This window comes from Balaenoptera borealis (genome assembly GCF_965194805.1).
Source record: "Balaenoptera borealis genome assembly, chromosome: 5".
NCBI lineage: Eukaryota > Metazoa > Chordata > Mammalia > Artiodactyla > Balaenopteridae > Balaenoptera > Balaenoptera borealis.
The window spans coordinates 68,954,809-68,967,348 of NC_138862.1; positions in this window are offsets into that span (position 1 = coordinate 68,954,809).

Below are 12,540 nucleotides of genomic sequence, written 5' to 3' on the forward strand. Positions count from 1 at the left end.
AAGGACCCACTCCAGGCTGTTGGATTTCCAAGAGACACAGCAAAGTGTGTGTGTGTGTGTGTGTGTGTCTTCACTTTTCTTTTTGCTATTTTAACAGACTTTTTGTTCACTTTAAAAGTTAGAGCTGTAATAGAGTATGTGGTAAAAGAACAAATAAATTATTTCAAAATCAGCCACCACTCAGGCCAAATTGAACACTTAGCTTTACCACACATTATGGGTCACTCTTCAGGGCTGCATTCTTTGTCTATGGTCAATTTATATTTTTCTGCTTTATTATCTCTAAGGAAATGGAGTCTTTCTATCTTAAAATGCTGTGGTAAAATCAAACCTGATTTTTGGTTTAAATTGGCTTTAGGAATACCCAAGCCTAAAGTTAATGGAAGAAACCTCTCCAACTCCAAGGGTTATGAATGAGTTGTGTATAGAAGCCATGTCAGCTGAGGATTTTACTCTTCTAGTCTTACTGATTAGGATGAGGTGTCTGCTCATCTTCATCAGTGTTCTAAGACTGCTGTTGAATGCTGGCATATCGCAGCCTTCTGTTTGAGCATTGAGCTTTTCAAAGAGAAGTGGTATCTGTGGCTGCCACTCTTGTAATATCTCTTCCTTGGGTGGCCAACCTTTCTAGGTTTCTTTATTCAGCAGATGAAATCACAGTGTTGCAGCATTGCATGGTTGGAAGCCACATGGCTTGTATCCTCCTTGCTTGTTTACAGTGAGTGGCATTGACACATGTGCACATGTTTTCTCCTGTATTGGTGGTGCTGGTGTGTAATGAATAGTCTAAGCACAGTGGAGGCCGTAGGAAACTCAAGGAGAGAACAGGCTTCATTCTCAGAGTTCCTGAAATCAGTGCTGTAGCCTTATGAATTCTTCCTGATGTTTTCTTGGCAACAAACGGCATTTTCAGCCCAAACCCACCCACGGTTCACATTTGCCCTTTTCTCCTACATCCCACAGTACAGCAGTGCAGCATCGCCCGCAGAAGCACGTTCAGGCTCCATCTAACAGGAGGAAAATAGGGCTCGTATGTTTTGTTTCCTATCTGGTCCCAGCAGCCCCTTCCCAGCTCTGCCTAGGTCACTTGCCTCCTCTGGGCCAATGCTTTTCTTTAAGGCTGGGTTGTCAAGGGGACCTTGCCTGAAGGTGAACAAAATATTTTGCCCTTGCACTTTGAATTCCTCCATACCTAGAACTAATGTAATAAGAAAGCTTGTTAGCACCTTTTGCGCCAGTGAGGACCTCCTACATAGTTAATCCTTATGGCAGCCTTACGGTGGTGGGGATGGGCACTATCTAATGTTCACTTGAGGAAACAGGCTCAGGTTCAAACCTGGGATTCAGGATTAAACGACTCGAAAATTGGTGCTCATTTTTCCATGCCAACAGAGCCTTTCAGAGAGAAAGTTCTTTGCGTGCTGGCAACACTGGGCTCTTACTGTTACAGCAGCTGAGAGAACAGATGAAGCCAACAGGGAGGGGAAAATAGCACTGTGTATGCTAAGCATCCTCACAGGAAGCTTTACGAAGGCTTTCTGTTTTATAGATGAAGCACCTGAGCCCTAAAGAAGTTAAGTGACTTGAACACAGTCACAATCTACCCTATGTGGTGGCACCAGGATTTCAATCCAGATCAGTCTTACTCAGAACTCACACTCTTTAACCACCCTGTAATATTAAGCTAGGAAATATGTTGAAATATATAAGGAATATATATATATATATATACACACACACACACAAGTAACACACATTGCTTTTAAAATAAAAGAGATCAGGTCACTGCTAATTCCTGCAGTATAGATGTCCTAGACTGAATAAAATTGTTTCCTAAGATTCCTACATCTATAACAGTCACATAGGACAGATGGCTGCCATAGGTATGGTGAACCTTAAGTGTGCCTTAGATTTTAGGGCAACGAGGTATAAAGTTTATTCTTTCTCATAAAACTAACACATGAGTTAATGATTCTTGATACAGAATGTTAAAGCTTCATTGGTGATTCATGTGTTACAAATATTTACTTTTTCTAGCTGAAGGCCAGCATAGATTGATTCTTTAATATGAAGTAATTTCATGAGAATTCTGCTTTAAGTAGTCCCTATATCTGAAAACATTAAACAAAAGATAGAAGGTAACTATTTGCTTTATCGAATAGTGATTATGAGTTTAGAGCCAGACCCCTGGCTCTCCCCGCCACTGGCATTGTGACCTCGACAAGTCATGTAACCTCTCTGTCTCAGTTTCCTCATCTTTGAAGTAGAGATAATAGTGCTTTGGGCAAAGTGTTGTTGTGAGGATTGAATGAGTCAATAAATGTAAATCACCTAGAGCCTGGCACAGCAAGTGCTAGGACAGCATTAGCTACCTCTTTGTGGTCTCTCTGGTTGGTGTTACTATTACTTTCAAGATAATAGGAGTCTTTTAAATCACAAATGCCCCCAAAGATATCATTGCACGTAGCTTTTCAGAAATTGTGAATTAAGAGAGGATCCTGTTGAAATATTTAGTAGGCAGGTGCCCTGCCCTGGCAAGCTCTTGTGTGAAGATTTCTGGGCAGTGCACCGGGGATGCATTCAAAGACAGAAGGGAATTGAGGGACTGACATTTGCCAAATGCCTGCTGTACATCAGGTGTTTTACATACAGGCTTTATGTGAGCTTAAATTCCATCTGAGGTAAGTAAACAGGATTAAGTTGTCACTTAATCCAGTGCCACTCAGCCTGGAAGAAGTAGACTGCTCTCCAGGACCCTGCAGTCTCCTAGGTACTGGAGCACTGCTGTCACGTGGGGAAGGTGCCTCTGGGAACCTCGCCTTATACAGTGTGGCACCGGCACTATGGCCCCATCATCCTTTGCTTTGAACATCCAATTTCGGTCTATTGGGTATTCCTGGATGGCTGCCGCCTAATGTCCACCACTCTATAGGGCCCCCGTGGGTATGCATGTGCATGTGGTCTGTGCATGGATGGGAGAAAGGGATGGGGAAGGCAACCAGCAGCCCTCAAGCGCAGTATGGAAATACATAGATGCTCAGGACGTGAGAGCTCAAGGCACTCTTAAAAAGCGCAAATGCAATGTGGCTCTCAAGAGAGTAATCTGAAGAGAATGCACCCCTCGCCCCTCCAAAAAAAAAAAAAAAATCCCATGTGAGCCAGGGAAATGCCACTTTAGCTAACAAACTCAAAGCAGAGAAGCAAATTTTGCAAAATTGGAAAATAGTCGAAGTTAGAATAACCAGAGATGCTGACAAACTAGAGATTACAGGCGGGTCTAAATTGGAAATTGGCTGGGAGGGAAAAAGTGATGAGGCTCCTAATAGATTCCAGTGAAACTTATTTATTTTTTTGAATTTTATTTTTTTATACAGCAAGTTCTTATTATCTATTTTACACATATTAGTTATCTATTTTATACATATTAGTGTATATATGTCAATCCCAATCTCCCAACTCATCCCACCCACCCCCCCCCCCCGCTTTCCCCCCTCGGTGTCCATACGTTTATTCTCTACATCTGTGCCAGTGAGACTTCTTTAAATTCACAGGCCTAATAGACCAGCAATGTGAAAAGGGCCTTGGGGATGAATATGCACTCACCAAGGGAGAGGGTAGCTCAGCTTTGCTCACTAGAAACAGACGGTGAGGTTTGGGGCAGGCAAGCCAGTGGGGACAGGATGCCTACTTACCCCTCAGCCCCAAAGAATCCTTTTCCTTCTCTTTGTCTTCTCACCATCATCCTGCCTTTCTGGACCTCTGATTGCTCTGTGAACCTAGGTTGACCTCCACTTACCTCTCCCCACTCCATGGATCAGGGCCCTTGATAGAAAAGGGCATCCATCATGCATCGCTGCTGCTGCTGCTGGCTGGGCAGGAGGAGGACAGAACAAAGACTGCTTCCAACTTTGGTCTGAAGGTAATCTTCCCACAGATCCCCCTTGGCAACATATTTTCATCCCATTTTTCTCTCTGCTGTTGACTCTAGCATCTTAAAATCCTAATTGGATTGTGATGATGTTTTCACCATCCATGTAGTCTGGCATGTGAAGATAGGATAAAGAGTTGCACAAATATTTAGAGTTAGGGAATGCCAGAGGAGGAAGAAACCTTGGAGGTCAGCCATTCTAATGGCCTCACTTGGCTTTGTTCGTGTGTCTGTCTTGTGAAGCAGTGACTTTGCCGGTGGGAAGGAAAGATAAGTTAGAGGAAGAGAGCAAATATATTTTTCCTCCCAAGACAGAGAGGAAAAAACCCACCATAGGGCCTTTTTGAAAGTTTGGAAAGATAAAAGCTATATAGTACCACAGGAATGGGATCTCATTTCATCTATTGTCAACCTTGAAGAGTGGCGAGCCCTCTGTTCCTGCCAAGATCATTGGTACTTAGCCAGGTGGGCCCAATGAACAGAAGTGCCCCTGGGCTAATGCCACAGCTTTTGTCCCCAAGTATCCAAGCCACTGCAGGAGCTGCACCAATTTCTCCCACTGCCTCCTAGGCCTAGGGGGAAGCACAGTGAGAAAATGTACGTGAAAGCTCTTTATTCACTGGGAAGTTCATCCAAATGAGGGGACATGGTATCCTCTGGTCGTCTGTCCCCTCACCCCCAGCCCCACAGATAACACCAGCGCTTCCAACTCTCCTCCTGACACCTGTGTTCCATGTTGCTTGCCACAGCCAGCATGGCCCAGCCGTGTCACTCCTCCCTTCTGGACATGATGACCTGTACAGTATTCTCTTCATTGTGGAGTTGTTTCGATCTAGACAAATTCAAAAGCTGTGGGTTTTCATAGTGTGCTTGTCCCTACCCGTGCAGTTCTCTTGTTCAGGTGGCAGTGAGTCTGCTCAGCACTACTTTTGGGTGTGTACATCTTGTGCCTAAGAATGCTTTCCTGCCCTACGACAACATGAACTCAACATCTCTTGCAGGCTCTGGGAAGCTCATTTTCTATCGATTAGCAACTCATGGCCAGATTGCATATGGAAACACCCATGTTTTATCTTGTAAAGTCTACAGTTCTGAGCATGATTTATCTATGTGCCACTCAGGTGAAACTTGCTTTAGGAAGAGTTCTGTAAATGTATTTGTAATTTTGAAAGTCTTAACGTAACATGGCTACCTGGCGAATATTTAGCTTCAGCTTTCTCAGTACACCAAGGTTCAATATGCTTTCCCGCTAACATTGCTATCTCCCTACCACCATCAAGTCATCCCCCTGTTGGGTGAAGTCAGATCTTGGTTTTAGCAGTCTTTGCTTCTTTGTTGTCAGTGGGCATTAAAGTGGTGTTCAAAACTCACTCTACATAATAATGGTGGCCTTGGCAATTAACATTCTAGGTATGGATGTGCTTTTGAAAAAAAAGTATAAATCTCTATGGGAGAAACGAACATGTTCTCTGGGATTAGCTCAATGGAGATGGGGATGGGAAGGTCTGAGATGTGTCCTTTGTTGTCGCGGTGTGCCCTGGGTGTGCATGTGCCTGCGTGCGTGGTTTCATGGGCCTGCCTGAGGCTTGGTCTCCACTACCCAACAGCAGGGTGGGAGTGTTAACTGAACCAGGTCCATTTTGCTGGATGTGCAGCAAGACAAAATGCTGTGATGCTGAGGTTTGCAGCAAAGACAGGGTTTATTCACAAAGCAGTCAAACAAGGAAACTACAGAACAAATCTCAAATCCGCCTCTCCAAAAGCAAGGGACTTGGGGTATTTATGGGATAAAGAAGCAGGGCAGACTGCAGCATGGGGAGTGTGGGGAAAGATGATTGGAAAAAGGTGTGGTAATTGACGTTTTGTGCAGGCATAACTAGGCTACAGGCCTCTGCGTTTTCTGAAGATGGAGTTTTCAGCCCTCTGATGTCAAAAGGTCACTGAGAGGATGCTTGCACATGCCCAGTTGAAGGATTGGTGGTCCTACCTAGTCTTAACCAGCTCAGCTTGAACTGGACACAGTTGACTCTTGGCTAAGCTGAACTAGACACAGCCGCAAACATCTTTTTAGGCTCTGTGCCCCTTGGAAGACATGCAAGTCTTAAGACTACCTTGATTAGTGAAAGCAGGTGAAATGGATTTAACCCATGGTTTCAGTTCCCCCTAGCTTTTGATCATTCCTCAGTCATGGGGGAAGAGGGGCTGTTACTGAACAGAACTTAGGTCTGCTAGCCACAGCACAGCAAAGCCAATATACTGACACCTGGCTGTGGTGGATAGTACAGCGTTTATTGAAGGGTGCCCAGTAAGGAGAACAGGCAGCTTGTGCTCAAATGACCCAAACTTACTGATGGCTTTCAGGGGAAGGTTTTTAAAGGCAACATTTGGGGTAAGGGTTGCAAGGGGCATGACCTTCTTCTGATTGGTTGGTGGTGAGGTAACAGGGTAGTGTTTCAGGAATTTTAATCATCAACCTTCTGGTTCCAACCAGTCTGGGTTCTACTGCTTGTGGTCAGCATGTAGTCACTATCCTCCACCTAGGTGGGGGTCTTAGTTTCTGCAGAACAACTCAGAGATATGCATCAGATTGTTATATATATATATATGTCCCTTGAGGAGGAACTAGGAATGTTTTGTTTAAGCTATCATTACTTGCTTGACTGCTTTTCCTTGGTTTCTGCATTCTCTCACTTCCCTAATTAGTAACTGCTTGAGTCTGCTCTTTGGAACTCAGGGAAGGCCTAGGAGACTAAAACCTTTTTTCTACAAACAGGAAACAGGGAACACAAAGGGGCTTTTGTACCTGGAATGGCCCTGCAAGGTCCTGCTCAGTTTCAGTCCCCCCTTTTCTTTGATACTCCTCAGTCCTGAAGGGAACAGGGGAGGGATAAGAAAGGGAATACAGTTTGGGATAGAGAGGTTAATCATAATCTTGGCAAAGGAACTTGGTTTTAGGGGAGCCCTATTTTAGGGCACTGACCATTCTGGCTACATCCTGCTGATAAGGGAGATAGACTAGACCTCATGAGGGCTTAAGGAATGAATCTGTTTAGCACTCATTTGAAAATATTCTCTTGTTCCCTGCTTCAAGTTAACATTTTGACCCTGTTAACTGAGGAAAAGCACACCACCTAAAAGTTGTGAGTTAAGTTTAATTTGGGGACCTTACTGAGAACTATAGCCTAGAAGACAGTCTCTCAGGTATCTCTGATGAGCTGCTCTGAAGAGGTAAGGGAGCAGCCAGTATATATATGATTTTTTTGCTGGAAAAAAAATGTAGTTAACCATCAAAACTTTACTCCTATTCACAAAAAAAAACAGACATCTCAAGTTAATGATTTTAGTCCTTTTCTGTGTATGGGAAGATGCAAGAGTTTGGGCTTATTGAAATTATTCCTTTGATATGCATCTTAATTGTATAGGGCCAGTATTCAAAATACAGAATGCTTCCTGTGTTTCTCCCTAATGGATTCCCCTCAGGGTGCACCATCAGGGGGCAGCAGTGGCTGTTGGCTTGATCCTTGTAGAACTGGAATGGCAGGCAACATTCCCTTTCCACAGGGCCCCCTCTTTGACCAAGGTTTGGAAGGCATTTCATGACTTATTTATCCCATGGTGCCATGAATTTTCATTCCTAGGACAGACGAGGATTTGGTTGATAGTCCATGCAATGTGTTATTTTTGTTTTGCTTTTTCAACTTTTTTAAAATTTATTTTTAAATTTTTAATGTAAAGGTTACATTCTATTTACAGTTATTACAAAATATTGGCTATATTCCCTGGGTTGTACAATACATCCTTGTAGCCTATCTTACAATAGTTTGTACCTTCCACTCCCCCACCCCTACAGTGCCCCTCCTCCCTCCTCCCCACTGGTAACCACTAGTTTGTCCTCTATATCTGTGAGTCTGCTCCTTTTTTGTGATATTCAATAGTTTGTTGTGTTGTTTAAGTTCCACATATAAGTGATATCATACAGTATTTATCTTTCTCTGTCTGACTTATTTCACTTAGCATAATGTCCTCCAGGTCCATCCACATTGCTGCAAATGGCAAAATTTTGTTCTTTTTTATGGCTGAGTAGTATTCCATTGTGTAGGTATACCACATCTTTATCCATTCATCTGTTGATGGACACTTAGGTTGCTTCCATATCTTGGCTATTGTAAGTAATGCTGCTGTAAACATTGTATCTTTTCAAATTAGTGTTTTTGGTTTTTTTGGATACATACCCAGGAGTGGAATTTTTGGGTCATATGGTAGTTCTGTTTTTGTTATTTGAGGAACCTCACTCCTGTTTTCCACAGTGGCTGCACCAATTTACATTCCCACCAACAGTATACCAGGGTTCCCTTTTCTCCACATCCTTGCCAACATTTGTTATTTGTGTTCTTTTTGAGGATAGCTGTTCTGACAGGTGTGAGGTGATACCTCATTGTGGTTTTGACTTGCATCTCCCTGATGATTAGCAATGTTGAGCATCTTTTCATGTGCCTGTTGACCATCTGCATTTCCTCTTTGGAAAAATGTCTAATCAGTTCTTCTGCTCTTTTTTTTTTTTTTTTTAGTTGTTTTGTTTGTTTGATTTTTTATACTGCAGGTTCTTATTAGGCATCAATTTTATACACATCAGTGTATACATGTCAATCCCAATCGCCCAATTCAGCACACCACCATCCCCACCCCACCGCAGTTTTCCCCCCTTGGTGTCCATATGTCCATTCTCTACATCTGTGTCTCAACTTCTGCCCTGCAAACCGGCTCATCTGTACCATTTTTCTAGATTCCACATACATGCATTAATATACGATATTTGTTTTTCTCTTTCTGACTTACTTCACTCTGTATGACAGTCTCGATCCATCCACTTCTCAACAAATGACTCAATTTCATTCCTTTTTATGGCTGAGTAATATTCCATTGTATATATGTACCACAACTTCTTTATCCATTCGTCTGTTGATGGGCATTTAGGTTGCTTCCATGACCTGGCTATTGTAAATAGTGCTGCAATGAACATTCGGGTGCATGTGTCTTTTTGAATTCATTAGGTCTTCTGCTCATTTTTTAATCAGGTTTTTCTTTTTTTGATATTGCATTGTATGAGCTGTTTATATGTGTTGGAAATTAGTCCCTTATCGGATTATCATTTGCAAATATTTTCTTCCATTCAGTAGGTTATCTTCTCATTGTCTCAAAGGTTTCCTTTGCTATGCAAAAGGTTTTTAAGTTTAATTAGGTTTTTAAGTTTGTTTAATTAACAAAGAGGTTTAAGTTTAAAAGGTTTTTAAGTTTAATTAGGTTTTTAAGTTTGTTTAATTAACAAAGAGGTTTGTTTATTTTGCTTTTATTTCCTTTACTTTAGGAGACAGATCCAAAAAACAACATTACTGCAATTTGTAAAGAGTGTTCTACCTATGTTCTCCTCTAGGAGTTTTATAGTGTCCAGCCTTGCATTTAGGTCTTTAGTCCATTTTGAGTTTATTTTTGTATATGGTGTTAGAGAATGTTCTAATTTCATTGTTTTACATGTAGCTGTCCAGTTTTCCCAGCACCACTTATTGAAGAGACTGTCTTTTCTTCTTGTATATTCTTGCCTCCTTTCTCATTGATTAATTGACCATAAGTGCATGGATTTACTTTTGGGTTTTCTGTTCTGTTCCATTGATCCATGTGTCTGTTTTTGTGCCAGTACCAAACTTTTTGATTACTGTAGCTTTGTAGTGTAGTCTGAAGTCAGGGAGCCTGATTCCTCCAGCTTGATTCTTCTTTCTCAAGATTGTTTTGGCTATTCAGGGTCTTTTGTGTTTACATACAAATTTTTTAAATTTTTGTTCTAGTTCTGTGGAAAATGCCATTGGTATTTTGATAGGGATTGCATTGAACCTGTAGATTGCCTCGGGTAGTCTAGTGTGGTCATTTTAACAATACTGATTCTTCCAATCCAAGAACACAGTGTATCTTTCTGTTTGTGTCATCTTCCATTTCTTTCATCAATGTCTTATAGTTTTTGGAGCACAGGTCTTTTGCTTCCTTAGGTAGGTTTATTCCTAGGTATTTTATTCTTTTTGATGTGATGGTAAATGGGATTGTCTCCTTTATTTATCCTTCTGATAGTTCATTGTTAGTGTATAGAAATGCAACAGATTTCTGTGTATTAATTTTGTATCCTGCAACTTTACCAGATTCATTGATGAGTTCTAGTAGTTTTCTGGTGTTGTCTTTAGGATTTTATATGTTTAGTATTGTGTCATCTGCAAACAGTGACAGTTTTACTTCTTTTCCAATTTAGATTCCTTTTATTTCTTTTTCTTCTGTAATTGCCGTGGCTAGGACTTCCAAAACTATGTTGAATAAAAGTGGTGAGAGTGGACATCCTTGTCTTGTTCCTGATCATAGAGGAAATGCTTTCAGCTTTTCACTGTTGAATATGATGTTAGCTGTGGATTTGTCATATATGGACTTTATTATGTTGAGGTATGTTCCCTCTATGCCTGCTTTCTGGAGAGTTTTTAATCAGAAATGGATGTTGAATTTTAGTGAAAGGTTTTTCTGCATCTATTGAGATGATCATATGGTTTCGATTTTTCAGTTTGTTAATATTGTGTATCACATTGATGGATTTGTGGATACTGTGTCCTTGGGATAAACCCCACTTGATCATGGTGTATGATCCTTTTAATGTATTGTTAGATTCAGTTTGCTAGTATTTTGTTGAGGATTTTTGCATCTATGTTCATCAGTGATATTGGCCTGTAATTTTCTTGATTTTTGATATCTTTGTCAGGGTGATGGTGGCCACATAGAATGAGTTGGGAAGTGTTCCCAATTCTTTGGAATAGTTTGAGAAGTATAGGCTTTAACTCTTCTCTAAATGTTTTGTATCATACATCTGTGAAGCAATCTGGTCATGGACTTTTGTGTCTTGGGAGTTTTTAAATTACTGATTAAATTTCATTACTGGTAATTGGTCTCTTCATATTTTCTGTTTCTTCCTAGTTCAGTCTTAGAAGATTGTACCTTTCTATGAATTTGTCTATTTCTTCTAAGTTGTCCATTTTATTGGCATGTACTTGTTCATAGTAGTCTGTTATGATCTTTTCTATTTCTGTGGTGTTGGTTGTAACTTTTTCATTTCTGATTTTATTGATTTGAGCCCTCTCCCTTTTTTTCTGATGAGTCTGGATAAAGGTTTATCAATTTTGTTTATCTTTTCAAAGAACCAGCTTTTAGTTTAATTGATCTTTTCTATTGTATTTTTAGTCTCTATTTTATTTATTTCTGCTCTGATCTTTGATTTTTTTCCTTCTACTAACTTTGGGTTGTGTTTGTTCTTCTTTCTCTAGGTGCTTTTAGGTGTAAAGTTAGGTTGTTGACTGGAGATTTTTCTTGTTTCCTGAGGTAAGATTGTATCACTATAAGCTTCCCTCTTACAACTGTTTTTGCTGCCTCCCATAGGTTTTGGATCATCATATTTTCATTTTCATTTATCTCTAGGTACTTTTTAATTTCCTCTTTGATTTCTTCAGTGATTCATTAGTTGTTTAGTAGCATATTTGTTTAGGCTCCATGTGTCTTACAATTTTTTTCTTGTAGTTGATTTCTAGTCTCATAGCATTGTGTTTGAAAAAGATGCTTGATATGATTTCAGTTTTTTTAAATTTACTGAGTCTTGTTTTGTGGCCTAGCATGTGATCTATCCTGGAGAATGTTCCATGTGCCCTTGAAAAGAATGTGTATTCTGCTGCTTTCAGATGGACTGCTCTATAAATATCAATTAAGTCCATTTGGTCGAATGTGTTATTTATGGCCTGTGTTTCTTCATTGATTTTCTGTCTGGATGATCTGTCCATTGATGTAAGTGGGATGTTAGTCCCCCACTATTTTTTTTAATTAATTAATTAATTATTTATTTATTTATTTATTTATGGCTGTGTTGGGTCTTCGTTTCTGTGCGAGGGCTTTCTCTAGTTGCGGCAAGTGGGGGCCACTCTTCATCACGGTGTGTGGGCCTCTATCGCGGCCTCTCTTGTTGCGGAGCACAGGCTCCAGACTCGCAGGCTCAGTAATTGTGGCTCACGGGCCTAGTTGCTCCGCGGCATGTGGGATCTTCCCAGACCAGGGCTCGAACCCGTGTCCCCTGCATTGGCAGGCAGATTCTCAACCACTGCGCCACCAGGGAAGCCCCCCCCCCCACTATTATTGTGTTACTGTCAATTTCTCCTTTTATGTCTGTTAATATTTGCCTTATATATTGAGGTGTTCCTATGTTGGGTGCATATATATTTACAATTGTTATAGCTTCTTCTTGGATTGATCCCTTGATCATCTTGTAGTGTGCTTTGATTCTTGTAACAGTCTTTATTTTAAAGTCTATTTTGTCTGATATAAGTATTCCTACTCTAGCTTTATTTTGATTTCCATTTGCATGGAATACCTTTTTCTATCCCCTCACTTTCAGTCTGTATGTGTCTCTAGTTCTAAAGTGAGTCTCTTGTAGGCAGCATATATACAGGTCTTGTTTTTGTATCCATTCAGCCACTCTTTGTCTTTTGAGTTGGAGCATTTAGTCCATTTACATCTAAGGTAATTATCAATATGTATGTTCCTAT